Raw genomic sequence first — 22,143 nt, 5'->3', positions numbered from 1 at the left:
AGACGCTCAACCGACTGAGCCACCCACGTGCCCCTCTTTTTTTTTTTTTTTTTAATATAAGCTCTATGTCCAGTGTGGGACTTGAACTCACAACCCCAAGACCAAGAGTCACACGAACTACTGACTGAGACAGCCAGGTCCCCCTTTTCTTTATTTTTGTTGGGAAATTAGAAATCATCTTGCCACTCAAAAGAACAGTCTCATTTCACTTCATAGATAGATTTATTTACTACTTCAAAAATAATTTCTTTCATGCTAGAACATGGAATCCTATACTTTAGATTCACCCAATAATGGCAAACCTAAATTAACCCAGTTTTTATACTTCTGTTGAACTTAATTCTCAAATGGCTTTCCTCTACCACCAGCTGAACTTGAAGTATTTTGTCAAGTGCCATCTTTCACTAAACCATGCATGCCCACTAGCCTCTGAATTCCTCTTGGGTGTCATCTTCATAACCCATACATGTTACAAGTGCCATATGAGCTGTTATTTACTAAACAGAATCATTAAGTCCTACTGTTAAGATAGATCATGAACTGTCGCAGCTATAAGCATGATTCTCTGGTGGGTTTTTGCTGAAGCTAGAAAGACAAGAAATGAGATAATTCTGCCCCAAGCAGGCAAATGTTTATAATAATTTAGCACAACCAGAAATTCATACATAACTTCTGTTTTTCTAATCCATTATACTTTTTTTCTTCAAATGTTTATTTAAATTCTACTTAGTTACATATAGCGTAATATTGTTTTCAGGAGTAGAATTTAGTGATTCATCACTTACGTATAATACCCAGGGCTCAACACAACAAGTACCCTCCTTAATACCCATCACCCATTTAGCCCATCCCCCATCCACTTCTCCCCATCAACCCTGGGTTGTTCTCTATCATAAAGAGTCTTTTATGGTTTTCTAACTCATTATTTAGATTCTCCAAATTTTCTATGTGTGTTAAGAATACATCTCTGTGTTCTTGTGTTAAACATTGGAAAAAAGCATTTAAATTTAAATGTATGATAGAATTTGGTTTAACAGTATCTTTAAATGCTAATCAAAAGAATATTCGATATTGAGTTTCTATATCCCTCTGAGAAAACATCCTCATTATTAATCTATAATCACCTTATCCTGAGGGCATGATATTAATCCCATCATAACAGAGTTCCAAAAAGGTCAGGCCTACAACCCTAAGTCCTTAGAAGCCTTAGTCCTACAGCTAGATGAGACCTCAGTGTTCAACATAGGACCAAACCCAGGGGGTAGTGACTTGAGAAATAGGCTCACAGGTACAAGACTAAATACCAGGTTAGAGGGGAGCAAGGGGATTATTATTAGACAAAAGGCCCAAACAAACCAAATGTCCAAACCAGCTATTCCCCAGTGTAAGAGTGGGCCAGCTACTGCCAGGGTTTGGATCCTCATGGACAGAGTTGGGGCAGGGTAACCTCCCTAAAACATCCAAGAGTTGGTACATGCTGAGAGGTAAGTCCCAGTAAATGTTCTTGAAGAGTTCCAAGTAGCAAGCCAGGTAATCAAGATCAGTGCAGGTCCAGTGGAAAGAAAGTATGATCTAGAGCCAGTAAAGGAGCCAGGGTAGGCCCTGGGCAATAACCATATATGGAATTTGCCCATTTTTTGGCTGTTGTGTAGGGCTGAATAAAAGGTACAGGGTGAGAGTGGGAGAGACAGAAACAGAGAGACAGAGACTAACAGATTGACAGACTGTTTAGCTCCAAGTTGGAACTCTTAAAATGTTTGCTTCCTTTTCTTCCTCCCAAGAAGAAGTCGCAGCACTCAAAAAAGAACATAAAAGGACACCTGGGTGGCTCAGTCAGTTGAGTATCTGACTCTTGATTTCAGCTCAGGTCATGATCTCATGATTTGTTGGATGGAGCCCCGCATCAGGCTCTGTGCTGACAGCTCAGAGCCTGCTTGGGATTCTCTCTCGCCCTCTCTCTCCCCAAGTAGATAATCTTTAAAAAACAAAACAAAACAGGGGCACATGGGTAGCTCAGTCAGTTGAGTGTCCAACTTCAGTTTAGGTCATGATCTCATGGTTCACGAGTTCGAGTCCCACATGGGGCTCACTGCTGTCAGCACAGAGCCAGCTTCAGTTCTTCTGTCCTCCTTTCTCTCTCTGCCCCTCCCCAGCTCACACTCTCTCTCCCTCAAAAATAAATAAACATTAAAAAAAAAAACAATAGAACATAAAGCTTTCCACCCCTGGATGCCACCGAGTAACCATCATTAAAGTCTCCCCTCCTACCACCATCATGTCTAAGTCAGAGGCTCCCAAAGAGCCTGAACAGCTGCAGAAGCTCTTTATCAGGGGTTTGAGCTTTGAAACAACCAATGAGAGTGTAAGGGGCTATTTTGAACAATGGGGAATGTTTATGGATTGTGTGGTAATCAGAGATCCAAACACCAAGCACTGCAGACCCTTTGAGTTTGTCACATACGCCACTGTGGTGGATGCAGCCACAAATGCAAGGCCACACAAAGTGGATGGAAGAGTTGTGGAACCAAAGAGGGCTGCCTCAAGAGAAGATTCTCAAAGACCTGGTGCCCACTTAATTGTGAAAAAGATTTTTGTTGGTGGTAATAGAGAAGACACCATCTTCTTGGATGGTGATGAAGAACACCATCTAAGAGATTATTTTGAATAGTATGTGAAAACTGAAGTGACTGACATCATGACTGACCAAGGCAGTGCCAAGAACAGTTTTGCTTTTGTAACATTTGATGACTGTAACTCCGTAGACAAGATTGTCTTTCAAAAGTAACACACTTTGGGGCACCTGGGTGGCTCAGTGGGTTAAGCATCCAACTCTTGATTTCAGCTCAGGTCATGATCTCATGGTTTGTGAGTTGGAGCCCTGTGTTAGGCTCTGCACTGACAGTGTGGAGCCTTCTTGGATTCTTTCTTTTTCCCTCTATATCTGCCCCTCCCCGATGCTCGCACATGCCCTCTCTCTCTCTCTCCTCTCCCACTCATGTGTGCTCTCTCTCTCAAAATATATATATACCATACTGTGAATGGCCACAACTGCAAAGTAAGAAAAGCCCTATCTAAGCAAGAGGTGGCTAGTGCTTCATCCAGACAAAGAGGTTGAAGTGGTTCTGGAAACTTTGGTGGTGGTTGTAGAGGTAGTTTTGGTGGGAATGACAACTTTGGTCATGGAGGAAACTGGTGGCTTTAGTGGAAGTCCAGGTGGTGGTGGATATGGTGGCAGTGGAGACAGCTATAATGGATTTGGTAATGATGGAAGCAATGGAAACTATAATGATTTGGGCAATTATAACAATCAGTCTTCAAACTCTGGACCCTTGAAAGGAAGAGATTTTGGATGCAGAAGCTCTGGCCACTATGGTGGTGAAGGCCAATATTTTGCCAAACAATGAAACCAAGGTGGCTATGGTGGTTCCAGCAGCAGCAGTAGCTATGGCAGTGGCAGAAGGTTTTAATTACTGCCAAGAAACAAAGCTTAGCAGGAGAGGGAAGCCAGAGAAGTGACAGGGAAGCTACAGGTTACCACAGATTTGTGAACTCAGCCAAGAACAGTGGTGGCAGGGCCTAGCTGCTGTATACAAAGAAGACATGTTTTAGACAATACTCATGCGTCCATACACATGGGCAAAAAACTCGAGGACTGTATTTGTGACTAAGTGTAAACAGATTATTTTAGTTTCTCTTCTGTAGAAAATGTAAAGTATTCCAACAAAGGGTTTTAATGTAGGTTTTTTTTTTGCACCCATGCTGTTGATTGTTAAATTGCCTCATCATGTGTCTTTAAAAAACACACAAAACATAAAATGTGGAACACTTCCTCCCTCACTTTGCCTAAAGGTCTATCATGACTTCGTATCATTCTTACTATTCATTATTTCAAAGAGACAACTTTTTTTTTCTAAAATCAATCCAATGGGTTCATCCTGACTCATCGTTCATAATCTGATCCTCAGTCCTTCCTTTTCTAGAGAAATGTTAGTTCCAAAGAACTCAAGGTCTCTTGCAGCCACTTTTACCAGTGATGAACCTTGCTTCATCCAAAAGTACCTCCCTCACCTGCCTCAGCCTTGGCATTGAAGCTTACCATGCATCCAACTGAACTTCAGGGGACTAGGTAGCTGAATAGCTAATCTAACTTCCGTGGACTGCCCCTCCAGCAACTTGTTCCAGAATTTCTTGGAAACTACCAGAAAAGTCCACTAGAGGTCACTTTACTGCCACATGCAATGGATAGGGAATTTCAGTTTCATTTCCCCCCAAATGGTTATGAAATAAAGTGTTGATGTTAAAGTTCTAAGAAAATATGAAAACAACTTGGGAATTACCATGTCTTTCTATGCCACGGTGCAGAGTGCTCCCAGAATTTCAAACACAGGAGGCTGAAAGTGCTTATGGAAATTATAAAAAATTGAGAGGAAATCAGTTTATTGCTTCCTAAAAGCCACATTCATCACTTATTCCTTCATACTAGACCAGAACCCATATGACTCCACAAAGACACTAGAGCAGGCAGGGTTCCTAATTTGGAGATGGTATATTCTTAGGTATTGGAAGGTCTGTGAACCTCTAAAATTGTGTTTTTCTGAGGATAGAACGATCCTCGAAGAAGTTTAAGAGATGAAAGACTCAGAAATGGGAAGAGCTGCTTTTTTTTCACCAAAGAAGATTGAAAGAGAAATTTGGGCTCAGAAACCCCCTCCAACACTAAGATTTTCTCAGCCAGCCAGAGACAGATCAAGGAATTGATATTTGAGCCTCTGTCCTTTAGAAAGGACCTGAGTGGCAGCAACTGAAAGGCTAGCAAAACTTCAGCATTCCCCACCAAACTAAAAGGTACAGAATAAACGATAATTATGGTTAAGGCAGAATGCAACCTAAAAACAAAGAGAAGATAACATGAGAATGGCTCCCCAGGACCCAAAACCCCAGGCACTAGGGACAAATGGGTTAGAAAAAGGGGTGGAAACCCTCAGTGTGATGCAGATTTGTTTGAAGTGGAGTGACCAGCTACTAAATAGGGGAGTCCCCACAGATCAGCTCACCCCTCCCCCACAGCCCTATGTGAGCTCATAATACCTACCCTTCTGAAAGCAGTTGCCTCATAGGGATTCAAACTGACCAAAATGGAAAGCTTTGGATGAGTGGAGCTGGGGTCTGCCATCGGTATAAAGTCTGAGAATTCAGAAAGTTCTGAAGTGTGGGCAGGTGAGCCTGAAAGAAAAGAGAATTCAGAGAACTGTGATTTATTTCTGTCCCATTAGGGATGGAAGATGCTTTGATATATACTTAAACCATCTCTGGGGAGTTTAGTTTAGGATATTTTGGAAAATAAAGGCTTTTGTTTTTGACTGTTACTCCTGATCCTTCCCATCTATTAATTAAATTTGACTTATTAACTTATTAGCAAAAATCCTGTCCATTTGAAGATGGTGCTAGGTATCCTTGTACCAAAATACTCTCCCTAATCCTCTGGGGAAATGACTATATTCACTTGTCTCAGCACTGGGCTTCTTCAGAAATGGTCACGCTTATGGAAAGTTTTATACTATGTCTCAAAAGCAATCTAACCGGAATCCTAGAATGGAATCATCTCAAAATAGAAGCATGGTCTAATTTTGTAGCAGTATGCCATCTGTATAGTCCTAAAGATACTAAACAGGTTCTTTTTAAATCAAAGGATCAAACAGGCACCTCTGTGTACAAGCACTTAGGAAAAAATGAGCCAAATTTATATTTTCAAGCCAATAGCATCCAGTAGACTACACAAACAAGTAGAAACAAAACCAAGATATACTGCAAGACTGATTCCAACTCCAAACAAATTCTGTGACCTTCTCAGGTCTTTTACCTTGCTACCACAGATATTCCACTTGATCTGATATTTAGCATATTAATTACAATGTAAAGTATAAGGATTCAAAGTCCAGGCATTAATCCCTTGGAAACCCTAAGATCTAAGTGCCAATGTAGCTATTTTCTAGTTTTGTGATTTTGAAATTATTTAACTTCAGTTTCCTTATCTGTAAAATGGAAATAATAAGATCTACTTTGTAAGGATTAGGAAAGGAGGTGTGTGTGTACTTGAGTTATCCCAGCCTCCTCTCAGATGACAGGGTAAGCCAAAATACAATGTACTCTACAGAAAACACTTGGAGAAACAAAAGTCTCGTATAAAGAACACTAACTGATAAATCCATAATGATACAGAGCATACTGAGGGTTCACTTCTGCCATCACACATAATAAAAATAGACTAAAATTTGTTTCAGATCTATTAAAATTGTTCTTTCAATCATTTGTAGGACAAATAAAAAGGTACCAGAAGACTTGTTTCTACTCAACATCAGAAAAAGTTACCAACAGCAGTCCTAAAACAGAAGGGCTGCCTCTGGAAACTGTGAGTCCTTTGTTACTAGAATCATAGGACAAGGGAAGATGATGGAAGGGAAATGAGGAGGGCACCCAAAGATGTCCAGATGTCAACCACTTGGCTGGACTTTATCAGGTCTCTTCCAAAGCTGAAAACTTTTTTTTTTAACTTTGATTTTTTACTTTTGATTTAAGATATATTTAAAACGTCAGATTCTCTTTTTTTCATGGTTTACATACTATTGAATTCAAATTATTTGCATTTTATTTAAAATTATTTTTTAAATTTAAATCCATATTAGTTAACATATAGTGTAACAATGATTTCAGGAATAGAATTTAGTGATTCACCCTTACCTACATGTTGCACCCAGTGCTCATTCCAACGAGTGTCCTGCTTAATGCCCCTTGCCCATTTAGCCCATCCCCACACCTAACACCCCACCAGCAACCCTCAGTTTGTTCTCTGTATTAAGGGTCTCTTATGGTTTGTCTCCCTTTCTGTTTTTATATTATTTTTGCTTCCCTTCTCTTATGTCCATCTCTTTTGTATCTTAAATTCCACATGAGTGAAATCATGATATTGGCGTTTTTCTGACTGACCTATTTTACTCAGCATAATACACTCTAGTTCCATCCACCTTGTTGCAAGATTTCATTCTTTTTGATCACCAAGTAATAACCGTTGTATATATATACCACATTTTCTTTATCCATTCATTCATCGATGGACATTTGGGCTCTTTCCATACTTTGGTTATTGTCGATAGTGCTGCTGTAAACACTGGGGTGCGTGTGCCCCTTTGAATCAGTACTCCTGCATCCTTCGGATACCTAGTAGTGCAATTGCTGGGTCATACGGTAGTTCTATTTTTAATTTTTTGAGGAACTTCCATACTGTTTTCCAGAGTGGCTGCACCAGTTTGCATTCCTACCTCAGTGCAAAAGGATTCCTCTTTCTCCTCATCCTCTCCAACATCTGTTGTTGCCTGAGTTGTTAATGTTAGCCATTCTGACAGGCGTGAGGTGGCATCTCATTGTGGTTTTGATTTGTATTTCCCTGGTGATGAGAGATGTGGAGCATTTTTTCATGTGTCTGTTAACCATCTGCATGTCTTCCTTGGAGAAGTGTCTATTCATGTCTTTTGCCCATTTCTTCACCAGATTATTTGTTTTTTGGGTGTTGAGTTTGATAAGTTCTTTATAGATTTTGGATACTAACCCTTTATCTGATATGCCATTTGCAAATATCTTCTCCCATTCCATCAGTTGCCTTTTAGTTTTGCTGATTGTTTCCTTCACTGTACAGAAGCTTTTTATCTTGATGGGGTCCCAATAGTTCATTTTTGCTTTTGCCTTGCCTGTGGAATCATGTCAGGTAAGAAGTTGGTGTGGCCAAGGTCAAAGAAGTTGTTGCCTGTTTTCTTCTGTAGGATTTTGATGGCTTCCTGTCTTACGTTTACTTATGAAACTGGACCACCTTCTTACACCATTTGAATTTATTTTTGTGTAGGGTGTAAGAAGGTGGTCCAGTTTTATTCTTCTACATGTTGCTCTCCAGTTTTCCCAACACATTTGCTGAAGAGTCTATCTTTTGTCCATTGCATATTCTTTCTTGCTTTGTCAAAGATTAGTTGGCCATATGTTTGTGAGTCCATTTCTAGGTTCTCTCTTCTGTTCCATTGATGTATGTGTCTGCTTTTGTGCCAGTACCATACTGTCTTGATGATTATAGCTTTGTAATACAGCTTGAAGCCTGGAATTGTGATGCCTCCAGCTTTGGTTTTCTTTTTCAGGATTGCTTTGGCTATTCGAGGTCTTTTGTGGTTCCATACAAATTTTAGGATTGTTTATTCTAGCTCGTGAAGAATGCTGGTGTTATTTTTTAGGGATTGCACTGAATATGTAGATTGCTTTGGATAGTATCAACATTTTAACAATATTTTTCCAAACGATGAGCATGGAATGTTTTTCTATTTTGGGGGGTCTTCTTCAATTTCTTTCATAAGCTTTCTATAGTTTTCAGTGTATAGATTTTTCACCTCTTTGATTAGGTTCATTCCTAGGTACTTTATGGTTTTTGGTATGAAAACTGTTTGCTAGAGAATTACAGAAGGATATTCTATACCAAAACTACACTCATGGGGCACCTGGCTGGCTCAGTTGGTAGAGTGTGTGACTCTTGATCTCCAGGTAGTGTGTTCAAGCCTCACTTTGGGCATAGACTTTACTTAAAAACAAAAACAAAAATTATACTCTTGATCTACATTACTACTCTTGCTCAACTTTCCAAAAAAGCATCTTCCTACAGTGGTTGCACTAACTGAAGAAAAAATGTTCACATTTTCTGCTTCTTTGCAATTACAGTAAAACTTTGGTTTGTGAGCATAGTTTAGTTTTGGAAACATGCTTGCAATCCAAAGCACTTGCATATCAAAGCAAATTTCAAGAACCATTGGCCCACTGTGATCATGTGACATTCAGCATCACATACTACATGCATTGCAAGACATCACTCATTTATCAAGTTAAAATTTATTACAAATATTTGCTCATTTTAAGGAACACTTGCAGAACAAGTTATTCCAATCCAAAGTTTAACTGTATTCCTAAAAACACTCATTCACAGGAGCTAGAAACCTAGCTCTAGGACACAGTGGCTTAAAAAGCAAAAGCTATAGGAGGGCCTGGCTGGATCAATCAATGGAACGTGTGACTCTCAAACTGAGGTTGGAGCCCTACATTGGGTGTAGACAGTACTAAAAAAATAAACTTAAAAAAAATAAGTGAAATAAAATGTTTTTAAAAAGCAAAAGCTACACTAATGACATAAAAAAAGAATTTTATAGCATTGTTCAGCTTGTTCAGAAATGAAACAAACTTTTATGTATATATTTGAATTCAATTCTCTAGTTTATCTTCCTAATGAAATACTCACCTGTTTTCCTAAGAATTGTAAGAAAAACAAAAATATTATCAGAGCATCTGAAGGCTCTTAACATTAAAATAAGCTATAAGCCACCAAATAGATGTTGTGTGTGGCATACCTAAAAGCAGACCCAAAGTTGACAGCTGCCAGTTGTCTCAGTGTATGTATAGACCAAAGCACTGTACATAGTAGAAGTAAGTATACATAGGAATTTCTGGAGTCTTCCTGGATTCAAATCCTGGTGTTGCTACCTGTTAACTACATGACCTAAAACAAGTTACTTGATCTCCATACCACAGTGTCTTCATTTCTAAATGGGAATAACAGTATATACTTCATGGGCTTAGTGTGAAGATTAAATGACAAAATACTTACAAAGCTGCATGCATAGTCCCTGGGCATAAAAGTGAGTGTTTATGAAATAATAGATACCATTAACACAATAGCTCCCACTGGATAGGTGATAGACTTGTTAAATATTTTTAAATGAAATTTTTTTATAAAAACAATATATGCTTATTGTAGAATGTGGAAATGACTACAAAGAATTTAAAAAGGATATTAATCACCCATAATCCTAACAATTAAAGAAAGAACTATTACATTTGGCATATTCCTTCTAAATATTTTTTTCTTGTATATTTTTCCATGGTTGAGGATCTTATGTTCACAGTCTGGTAGACTGAGGAATAGGTTTAGAGCTGCACCTTCTTCAGTGTCATAGGTGAGATGACAGATACCATGAAAAACTATATTTTCCTCTTTTTCATTATCTTTTTTTCCCAGGACTTTACTATCTACATAGTAAAGACATAGCCCTGTAATCCCTGGCTACTTTTTTTTTTTTTTAAGATTTTATTGGTAAGTAATCTCTACATCCAACATGGGGCTCAAACAACCCCAAGATCAAAAGTTACATGCTCTAGTTCTACCAACTGAGCCAGCCAGGTGCCCCTCCCTGGCTTCTTAATGCGAACTTTCTCACTTTCAAATATAAGCACCTCAGGAGGTGAGGTACCCACTTCTGTAACCCAAACTTCTCTTCTCCCTTTTTCTCCAATGCCAGACTGGCCCTGAAGAATTCCTCCCCTGGACTGTGTAGAGACAGATGTTTAGAAATGGAGTTTCTTCCCACCATGATTTCCTTTAACATTTTTTAACTATTAAAATTACATAAAGTGGGGCACCTGAGTGACTCAGTTAAGCATCCGACTCGTTTTTTTTTTAATGTTTTATTTATTTTTGAGACAGAGAGAGACAGAGCATGAAGTGGGGGAGGGTCAGAGAGAGAGGGAGACACAGAATCTGAAGCAGGCTCCAGGCTCTGAGCTGTCAGCACAGGACCCGACGCAGGGCTCAAACTCACGGACCGTGAGATCATGACCTGAGCCGAAGTCAGACGCTTAACCGACTGAGCCACCCAGGCGCCCCAAGCATCCGACTCTTGATTGCAGTGCAGGTCATGATCTCATGGTTCTTGAGTTCAAGCCCCACATCAGGGTTCTCTCTCTCCCTCCCTTTCTGTGTCCCTCTCCTACTCACACGTGTGCACTCTCTCTCTCTCAAAATAAATAAATAAACATTTTTTGAAAATTACACAAAAATTCATAGAAATAATTACCCATTTGTCCCTATATTAGATGTATAGCAAACAGCAGTGTCTGGCTGGCTCAGTCAGAAGGCCATGCAACTCTTGATCTCGAGGTCATGAGTTCAAGCCCCACATTTGGTATAGTGAGTACTAAAAAAAATTAATAAACTTAAAAAAAATTTAAGAACAAATAAATAAAGATGTATGACCAATATAACTTTAAATTGGATCATCAAGAAATTGATCTCTACTCTATAATAAGGCACAATGGTTGTCAGAGTTACAAATCATCATCTGCTACCATCTAATCTAGTACCTTTTTTTTCAAGATTTTATTTTTGGGGTGCCTGGGTAGCTTAGTTGGTTAAGCATCCAACTCCTTTCGGCTCAGGCCATGATCTCATGGCCATGAGATTGAGCCCCACATTGGGCTCTGTACTGGGAGTGGAGCCTGCTTAAGATTCTCTCTCTACCTCTCCCTTTGCCCTTCTGTGCCTTGCTTGTGTGCAAGTGTGTACTCTCTCAAAAAATATATGTATATATTTTTTATTTTTAAGTAATCTATATACCTAACACGAGACTCAGACTTAACAACCCTGAAATCAAGAGTTGAATGTTCTACCAACTGAGCCAGCCAGGCAACCCTCTAATCTAGTACTTTTAACTCTGTAGTTCATTCTTACCATAGCTATTGCTATCTTCAGCAACAAAATACATCACCATAGTAAGGTACTATCACCACTATCAGCAAACACATACCATTTATCATGCACCTAAGTAATTGGCTACGTCTATTTTTACATATATTAGCTCATTCAATCCTCAAAACAACTCTGTGAGATCACCCATTTCACAGGTAAAGGGAATCTGAATGAAGGTCTGTTTTGACTCCAAAATCACTGAAATTTTTTTCTAATTAATACTCTGAAAATCCTTCCTGGTCACACCTAGTTCCAGAGTTTTGACACGATAACATTTCATAATACTCTAACACAATCTTTTTTTTAATGTTTATTTATTTATTTAGAGGGGGGTTGGGGCACAGAGAGAGTCCCAAGCAGGCTCCACACCATCAGCACAGAGTCTGACACAGGGCTCCATCCCACAACTGTGAGATCATGACCAAAGCCAAAATCAAGAGTCAGACACTTAACCAACTGAGCCACCCAGGTGCCCCTCTAATACAATCTTTTAGATTCATGCTAGAATATTAGACTTTTACAGGGATAAAGACTTATAAAATACAACTGTGTCTGGGAAGGCAGTCCTCTTTGAAAGAGAATAGTTTCTGAGGGAAGAAAACATGAAGTGAGAAACACGGAGAAGATGCTTGTCCAACCAGCCAAATTAGCTAAATCAATCCTAGAAGCAGCTGATCACAGACAGTACAAGCACAGCTTCACCAAAAAAAAGTTGGCCTTGAAGTCCCATGTGCACTTGTTTTAGCAATCTCCTACTGACTCTTTGAGAGTCTTTGTAAATGTCAACTCCTTGTCAAATTTTCTGCTCCCCATCCTCATCCTCATCCCACCCCACATTCTCTCCACCATTTTCCCATAGCACTTTGTAAATGCCTCTATTGTGACACTACATTGAATTTACCTATCCATACCTCAAGCCTGTGAGGGAAGGGGTTACCATATCTTATGTTTGTGTTCCCAGTGTACCACGTAGTGCCTGGAACACATGGATTGAATGAAGGACTGATGAATGACTCAATGAATGAATGAAATGGAAAAGCAAAAATAGAACTAAAAGTTAGGAATAAAAAGAACAATGAGGGGGCACCTAGCTGGCTCAGTCCAAAGAGCATGTGACTCTTAATGTCAGGGTGTGAGCTCAAGCCCCATGTTGGGTGTACAGATTACTTAAATGAGCAAAAAAATAAATAAATACTTTTAAATAAAGCAATGAGTTTTCAATAACTAAGAAGTTCCTTTATTTAGTCATACCCCTTCATTTTACAGAAGAAAAAACAAACTTGTGGGGCACCTGGGTGGCTCAGTCATTTAAAGTATCTGACTTCAGCTCAGGTCAGCCTGCTTTGGATTCTGTGTCTCCCTCTCTCTCTGCCCCTCCGCTCCTGCTCATACTCACTCTCTCTCTCTCTCTCTCTCTCTCTCCCTCTCAAAAATAAATAAAACATTAAAATTATTTTTAAAAAAAAGAAAGAAAAAACAAACTTGTTATCAGTTAAATGACTTGTCTAAACTAGTTACTATCAGGGGCACCTGGCTGGCTCAGTGGGTAGAGCATATGACTCTAGATTTTAGAGTCATGAGTTTGAGCCCATGTTGGGCATGGAGCCTACTTAAAAAAACAATAACAACAACAACAAATTAGTTAATGTCAGAAGCAGGGCTAGAACACAACAGGTCTATTAACCTCAACTTTTTGTTTCCCTGATCTTTTCTCATCATTATAACACTGATCACACTGTATTGCCAGTCTTCCCCGGCACATCGAGCTCCTTGAAGGCAGTAACAATGTCTTATTGATCTTTAATCTATCCCTTGATTATAAATGCTGAAGGTAATGAATATAGTCCTTTGTGCCATAAAAATGACCTCAAAATCAGATATGTGGGTTTGCAATCCCCTTTAACACCACTTCTATACTAATTTCCACACTGTCAGAGATAATCTGAATGAATTTTAGTGAAACAGTGAAATAACCCTGAGCTTTAAAACCAAACACACCTGAGTTTAAATGTCAGTTCTGAAATTTATTGTGATGTCAGGCATATTATTTAAAATTTCAGAGCTCAATTACTTCACCTGTAACCCAGATCAGAAAGGCTAAGAGGGCAGGTAATAACACCTATCCTGCAAACTAGCATATTATAGGTGTTCAATTAAAGGGTCGTTATGTTGTTGTTATTGTTAATTAACAAATTAGTGAATTCATTCATTACAACATGGAGCATTTTTTCAACTTCTCCCTGCATACCACCTGTCCTTTAAACCATTTCCAGGCAGATTTCTCTAGAAATTTTGAGTGATAACCGCTATTTCCTGACTTCACACAATACTGAGTGGCTAATACACAACTTTTAGCATTGGATTATAAATTCTATCTTGTGCTATTCTCTAATTTTTTATTATGCACATATCCATTTTTCTCATCAAATTGTAAGGTTTTTGACTATGTAATGAGGGTAATATGTAATATGTAATAGGGTAGCACAGAGAGAATAGAAGCAGAGAATTGAGTATAGAGGCTAATTATAATAGCGCTGACAAGGAATGATAAGAATGAGAGCTGGGGCAGTGGCATTGAAAAGAGAAATAGGTCTCAGGGACACTTAAATGATAGAACTGGCAAGATTTGGCCCCTGATTCAATGTGATGGATAATGCTGGGTTGGGGAATAAAAGATGATCCTAAGGTATCTAAAATAAATGGTTGACTAGATGATGATTCTATTATCTAAAATAAGGAGTAAAATAAAAAGAAGAGATTGGAGACTGGGAGTGGGAGAAGGAAGGACAAAAGGTATTAAAGACATGTTAAATCTTTTGCAAGTAGGCACAAGTGGTCAATAAAATGAGAGAGAAAAAGATCTAAAATACTGAAAACTCTTGGTTGGAGAAATTTCCTCAGGAAATAAAGCAGCTTCTGAACCTAAGCTGTACAAGATATAAAAGAGACTGAGGTGGGGCAGAGAGGGTACAGAAGCAGGTTGTCCAGTGAGGCCCTGCAGGGCAGAAATAGTCCCAGATGGTAAATATTATAAGTAAATATTATAAGTAAATAAGTAAATATTATAAGTAAAGAAATTTTTATTTGACCTAAGGGAGAATTTTCTAAAAACATGAGGTTTCTGAGTCACCAAATCTTGGAGGAAACAGCTGTCCTTTGGGATCCAGGGAGCTATGTATCCCATTGTATGACTCTGGACCAGTCATTTTGCCCCAGCTTCCACTGTCCTATCTGCAAATTTCAGACCAAAGCCATTATCCTTATTATTCAGATTCTAGTGCTTATTAGGACACTTCCTGTATCACTGAGTATAACCAAAGAAACAGATTTGTGACCATCAATGCATTTCACATAAAATGCAGATGGAGTAAATAAGGATATAGCTCAGATCAGGAAGATGAGTAAAGTTTTAATTATGAACCAGTTGATCCCTACACCCATCCTACAATGAGTAGCTTAGAAAGCACATACATTTCTGTTTCTTCTTTGAGACTGTCTTATCTGTTTTTCTGTCCATTCTCCAAGGTCATGAGTTTACCTATTTATGAGTGAATACATTTTGGTGGAAGAGCTTCTATAATTATGATAGAATGACATCTCAGTTGATTTGGACACCTTTAAATGTAGGTCAAATTAGCTTGGCAAGGAAGCAATCTAGCAGGAAATAAACTACAGGTAAAAATCTCTAAATCAATTTTTCTCATTATATTTATACAAATTCTTCTTGGAGATGCTAACACTATCTTCTGTTTAATTTAGACAGTCAGGTTTAAGGACTTTTTTTCAAAAGTAGACAAGTTGAGAGGTGGGAAGTGCTTTAATAACTATCTCTCAAAAGAAATCACTTCCATGGTATCTATAAAGTACACTGCAGAGAACAATGGTATCTATAAGGTACGCATGCTGTGAAGAACAATGGCTGGTCATAGAAAGACTTGTTTTCTAATCCCAGGTCTGATCAATGCCGTGTGGCTTCAGACAAGTCACTTAATATCTTAATAATTTCCTCAGCTATATAATGATAAATATGAAGAAAGATAATGTGAAAATTCTTTGAGATATAAATTGTCTGCAGTGAAAGGCTTTATAACTAATGCACAATTCCTCCTTTCCTCAATCTATTTATATAGATATGAGGTCCTTAATATATCTTTGAGATAACTCATAATCCTCTCCTCCCTCCATTAGATTTGTTAATCAAACGATTGAAAGTATTTTGGTAGATGGGGTGCCTGGCTGGCTCAGTCGGTTGAGTGTCCGACTTTGGCTCAGGTCATGATCTCATGGCTCATGAGTTCAAGCCCTGCGTCGGGCTCTGTGCTGGCAGCTCAGAGCCTGGAGCCTGCATCGGATTCTGTGTCTCCCTCTCTCTGCCCCTCCCCGGTTCGTGTTCATGCTCTCTCCCTCTGTCTGTCTGTCTGTCTGTCTGTCTCTCTCTCTCTCTCTCTCTCTCTCTCTGTCTCTCTCTCTCTCTCTCTCTCTCTCTCTCTCTCTCACACACACACACACACACACACACACACACACACACAAATAAAAATAAACAAAAAAAATTTTTGAAAGTACTTTGGTAGACAGGTAAAAAATTTAGTGACAAAACCTGCTAAAAGAAGAAAGCCAAATGCTTCTGAAAAAAAGGTAAGGGTATCTTAAATGAAAAAAATCAAAGACTATATATACATTTAATGTGTTTGTAAGACATACTCCGTCTTTATTATTTTCCAGATCTGTCAGTTAAAAAACAAAAGTAGTGGTGTAATACACTCAAGAGGTTTAAAATTACGTTAATCAAAGCTGACAACTGTGAAAACCATTTATTTTTGTATGTGAACCACTAATTTCAGATGAAATCTAAAATACTCAAGTCCCAATTGTTAACACTGAAATGCCAACAAAAACCTTAAGGAAATCTTTTGTAGCTAGATTATACTGTTATGCATTTATTTGAGAAACTAAAACATGTATGTAACTAATGTATCTAAATCCTACTGTATCACTACAAAGGCTCCAATAAAATCTACTTGGTCAAAATTTGAGCAAATTATACTACATAGCTTAATTTAAAATCTATGTTGTCATTCATCAAATTCTGATAACTATACCCTGCAATTTAGTGTATGTGATTAAAGCATTGCCTAGACTCAAGTCCAAAGTTGCATTCCCATTCCTACTGGAGCCAATTGACTTGAAAAGGAGAAAAATATCAGTAACCTAGCACAGCTTGCTTTCTATCCACTTTCTCTGATTTTGGTGAAAACTGAGTTCAAAGGACACTTGATAAAATTGTGGATGAATACCCTGTGTAAAAAAACTACCTGAAATGCCACCTTCACAAACAAAGTACAGTACTCCCTCAAAATATAAATAAATGGAATAAAACAAATAAACTTTCCTTCTCTAAATATAGGGAACAGAGCATGTCGTGATCCAGTTTAGGTCTGCCTCTCCACTGCTAAATCTAACACCTCCAGAGAAGATCCTAGTCTGATGTGTGAATATAAATAAATTGATTAAATCCTGAACATGTTTCCTCCTCAACTGTAAAATGAGGATAATAATACTGACCTCCTTAGGACAATTGTGAGAATTACAGTAAGCAGTAACTATAAGCTAACTATTAAGTGAAAGCAGCAATAATAGTAGCAGCAGCAGCAGCAGCAGCAGCAGCCATAGTTATCATTCTGTCCTGATACATAGGGGATCATGTACAGGTCTAAGAATAAAATCTAAGAGTGTATTTTAAGAAGGAAAAGGTGATCAACGTTAGCATATTTTTGGTGAAGGAAGATCAATGGTTTTTGAATTTGACCAGGAAGAAATTGCTGGGGAGCTTGTTTTAAAAGAATATTTTCAGGGACACCTACCTGGGTGGCTCAGCCAGTTAAGCATTCGACTTCAGCTCAGGTCATGATCTCAAGGTTCCTGAGTTTAAGCCCCGCATTGGGCTCTTGGCTGTTAGCACAGAGCCCACTTTAGATCCTCTGTCCCCCTCTTTCACTGCCCCCCTCTGCTCGTGTTCTGTCTCTCAAAAATAGACATTTAAAAATAAGTAAATGAAAGAAATGAAAGAATATTTTCAAAGCAGTAAGGTGAGAAGCCTGATTGTAGGTGGCTAATGAAAAGAAAATGGAGATGGCAGGTATAAACCAGGCATTTTCAACATCCACCAATTACTATCATAGAGTCATGATGATTTTTTTTAAATCAGAGGACTTATATTTCTAGGCTTTTTATTATAGTTCTCATTTACAGAGAGTTTTAGGATTGAGAAAAATAATTACTAAGATTGTCTTGTTGCCATTGTTCTAACTCACAAAATGTTCTTAGTGGTTGACAATGTAGAAAACTATTGAGGTTATTTGGTAAAGAGTACATTGATGATGAATTTAAAACTGATAGGTAAAGTGGGCAGGGGGAGGCAAACCATAGCTCTAAGTAGACAGGAGACTGAAGAAAAATGAATTTTTATTGACTGTAATGAAACATGGTTTCAAGGCAACTATTCTCAGGGTTTTGTAACTAGTTAGCATGCCGGAGTCTCACTCGTTATTGGAATTAACCAGACAAATCACTCCACCAGCTAAGAACGGCCATGCACCACCACCCACAGAATCAAGAAAGAGATATCAATCTGTCAATCCTGTCCATGACTTTGGTTTCCCGTGTTGAGTCAAATTAAGCAGGAGGTTCCACTCCTGGTGGCAACCTTCTGCCAATTCCTTTAAGTTTCAGCTTTGCAACCATACTCTGCCCCTGCCCCTCCCCCACTCCCATGCCCAACCAAAATCCAAAGACTTTGGTTTCCCAGAAGCTGCACCAGTGCATCACCAGTCGGCATCATTTATGTTCGGAACTATGGCAACTATCTCTGTGCCTTTAAGCCTCTCATTGATGATATAAGGGAGAAGAGAAATTAAGGGGTTGAGACAGGAAGCTATCATCAAGCGATTTCTTTCAAGATGTGGAAAACTGGATGTTTAAAAGCAGAGGTTTAGGAGCCAGTGAAAAGGAAGAGAACAAAGAAATGTTAGAAGAAGCAGAAAAGCTTAGCAACAAAGTACCTCACATATTAGGATAGGATAAGATTCAATAATAATAATAGCACCTCACATTTATTGGGAACTATCATCATTTAAAAATTTTGTTATATCTTTGTGTTATGCATAGTAGCAGCTAGTAGAAATACCACAATTCTGATTTTTACTGGTGTCAATAAAAAATCTGCAAATTATATAGAAAGATCATTTATCTTAAGTTTTGGACTTAAGTTTGACTTTGAATTCATGTAGTACTTCATAGTTTACAAAAGCATTTACATAATCCTCAAAACTATATGAATCTGCTGAATCAGTTTTGTAATTCCCATTTTCAGAGAGAATCTCAAGCAGATTCCATGCCTCACGCAAAGTCAAAAGTGGGGCTTGATCCCCCAACCAGGAGATCATGACGTGAGCTGAAATCAAGAGTTGGACACTTACGCAGCTGAGCCACCTAGGTGCCCCTTAAGATAAAACATTTTATGTTCATTCAGATTTCCTCTATTTCCCCAAAGACCCAGTGAGTGCCTGATGCTGTTCCACTCCTAATCAGGCCTCTCCAAGGCAACACAATATCTATGCGTGTTTCCCATTTTCCCTGTCATCCCCCAAATTTAAAAACCTATTTCCCATTATCTTCACAGCACTATTAATTTATCTAATCCACTAATTTGCAATAAGATACTAAACCTGTTAGGAGCTTGGGGTGCCTGGCTGGCTCAAGAATCAGGGAACATGTGACTCTTGATCTTGAAATCATGGGTTCAGGCCCCATGTTGGGCATGGAGCTTTCTTGGGGAAAAACAACAACAAACTAATAGGAACTTAACAAACTATCCTCCTCTCCCCCAGATTTGCATTTTAACCTGGGGTCTTAAATTGTTTTAATAATATGGGCATTTCTGACCCTCATAATGGAGCCAAGGTAATTTGGTTTTTCCTGGCATCCCATCACACCAACACAACAAAGGCATACTTTATAGTACTTTTTGTACAAATAATGTACATTACATGAACATCAGTATTAAACAAAAAGGGAGAAAACTATTCATAATGAGACTAGTCAAAATTATAATCCTCTTGCCCAGTGTGATTGACTAATAATAATGCTAAAACTAGATTTTGTCTTAATTCAATAAAATGTTATAAGCATAAGCAAATAAGTTAAATGTTTAAGTCATTCTTTAATATTATCATTGGTTTTTATGAAAAGAAGAAGTAACTTCATAAGTATTCAAAAGTGAATTTATACAAATTTCCTTCTGTGATCAATCCCAAGTCATTTTAGAATTTTCATGCAAATAGATGAAAGAAAACTTCATTGTTGCTAAAAAGACTTCTTTATGCCACCTTTTGTTTTCTGATTGACTCATCTTTCATTATTTTTCTATAGGCCAGGAATCATGTATTTAGTTTAAAAATTAAGAAACCTCTACCAAGCATCCATTCTGCTTAGTTTTGTAAATATTAGTTTAAAGACCAAAGATAAAATGAAATAGATGGAGGCTATCTGCCTTACATACAACCTCCTTTCCTTTTAAGAATTTCCTCTGGAAATGCGGTTTTCTAGAACTTCATCTCTGGTTAACCGAGCAAGGAGAAGCTTACAGACACAAACAGATGGCTAAACCAATGACTGTCACCAAGAGGGCCCTATGGCCTGAAAGGAAGTCACCTTAAGACAACAGAGAAAAGCAGGGTGATCATCCTAGCTCTTGCACATGAAGAAATGTTAGCTTTTTTTCTAAGATTTATTTTTAAATAATCTCTACATCCAACATGGGGCTCAAACTTACAACCCTGAGATCAAGAGTCACGTGCTCTATCTATGGAGTCAGCCAGGCACCCCAGAATCGTTAGCTCTTTTTACTGTATGCATATATACTGAATCTACAGTATGAGGTTTCCTTTATATGATGCAGTACCTTACTACATTAATTGCTGCTTATACTCAGCTTTCTGTTTTTTTGCAACACTAAAGGATTTCAGTTTCCAAAGGGTTTGTGAAGATGTAAATAATTATACAAACAATTATGATTAACCATAATTTTTTTTTCTTAATTGTTTTTTTATAAATGAGTTTAGGGGTGCCTGGGTGGCTCAGTCCGTTAAGCACCTGACTCTTGATTTCAGCTCAGGTCATGATTTCATGGTTCATGGGTTCAAGCCCACATCAGGCTCTGCACTGACACTGGGGAGCCTGCTTGGGATTCTCTGTCTTCCTCTCTTTCTGTCTTCCTCTCTTTTCTGTCTTTCTGCCCCTCCCCTGCTGGCTCTCTCTCTCTTAAAAATAAACACTTTTTTTAAATTAAAAAAAAAAATACGGGTTTAAAAATATGTACAGAGGGGCGCCTGGGTGGCACAGTCGGTTAAGCGTCTGACTTCAGCCAGGTCACGGTCTCCCGGTCCGGGAGTTCGAGCCCCGCGTCAGGCTCTGGGCTGATGGCTCAGAGCCTGGAGCCTGTTTCTGATTCTGTGTCTCCCTCTCTCTCTGTCCCTCCCCCGTTTATGCTCTGTCTCTCTCTGTCCCAAAAATAAAAATAAACATTGAAAAAAAATTTTTAAATAAAAAAAAAAATATATGTACAGAGGCGCCTGGGTGGCTCAGTCGGTTAAGCACAGGATTTTTGGTTTAGGTCATGATCTCATGGTTTGTGAGTTCAAGCCCCACATCAGGCTGTCTGTTATCAGTGCAGAGCCCACTTCAGATGCTCTGTCTCTCTCTCTCTCTGTCCCTCCCCCCTCTCAAAATTAAATAAACATTTTAATTAATTAAAAATATGTACAGTATAAAATAAAATTTAGATACCCCAATCATCTTCCCTCACGAAAGATTATTTTCCCTCATGAGGGATGCCTGGCTGGCTCAGTTGGAAGAGCATGTGACTCCTGATCTCAGGGTCATGAGTTCAAGCCCCACATTGGGTATAGAGATTACTTAAATAAAACTTAAAAAAAAAAAAAAGATTACTTTCCCTCATGAAAGATACTTTTAGTATCTTTTTGGCATGGTTTACTAAAGCTTTATAAGTTAGAATTTCCAGTTCTAACCCTTTTCCTTTCTCTCTCTGCTTCTCCAGATCCTTTCCCTGCTTGCTATGAGAAAAGGGGCTAAAACTTTGTTCTACATGTTTCTCATAATATCATAACTAATTTTAACCTTTATGGTATTTATCCTCCAATTAGCTATTACTTTAGTAAAAAGTAAACCTCAGGTTAAAGGGTTATAAATATGAACAAATCTCAGTTCCTGACCTCAAGGAACTTTACAGGGCAGTAATGATCCTGAGAGAAATAATGATAAGTACATTTACTTCTCTCTTTATACTTTAGGAAGGGTTTAAACATGCAAAAGTTCATTTGATATTTAAAACATCCTTGTAAGGAAGATAGGACAGATACTATTTCCCTAACTTTACAGAGGAGATAAAAGTAAAACATGCAACACATTTAAAGAACTAAAAATATTTAGATAAACTGTCATACATTGTGATTATAACTAGA

The 22,143-nt window shown here is 38.3% G+C and overlaps 1 protein-coding gene and 1 pseudogene across 3 annotated transcripts in view; both read left to right on the top strand.

Moving 5' to 3' along the window:
- The first annotated feature begins 2,275 nt into the window (after positions 1 to 2,275).
- Positions 2,276 to 3,518, top strand: LOC125170714 (heterogeneous nuclear ribonucleoprotein A1-like; annotated as a pseudogene).
- A 1,607-nt stretch (positions 3,519 to 5,125) lies between these two features.
- Positions 5,126 to 22,143, top strand: part of USP44 (ubiquitin specific peptidase 44) — a 52,672-nt gene continuing 35,654 nt past the window's right edge. For 2 of the 3 annotated variants that reach the window (XM_047867407.1, XM_047867408.1), the window contains exons 1-2: positions 5,127 to 5,217; positions 6,315 to 6,409. The gene's annotated coding sequence lies outside the window, so the exon portion shown is untranslated. Of the gene's footprint in view, positions 5,218 to 6,314; positions 6,410 to 22,143 lie in introns of all 3 variants that reach the window. The other variant, XM_047867413.1, reaches the window with a different exon arrangement.

Source organism: Prionailurus viverrinus, chromosome B4 (assembly GCF_022837055.1).
Source record: "Prionailurus viverrinus isolate Anna chromosome B4, UM_Priviv_1.0, whole genome shotgun sequence".
NCBI classification, from domain to species: Eukaryota; Metazoa; Chordata; class Mammalia; order Carnivora; family Felidae; genus Prionailurus; species Prionailurus viverrinus.
The sequence above is the reverse complement of the archived record's forward strand: the minus strand, read 5'-3'. Positions and strand labels throughout refer to the sequence as shown.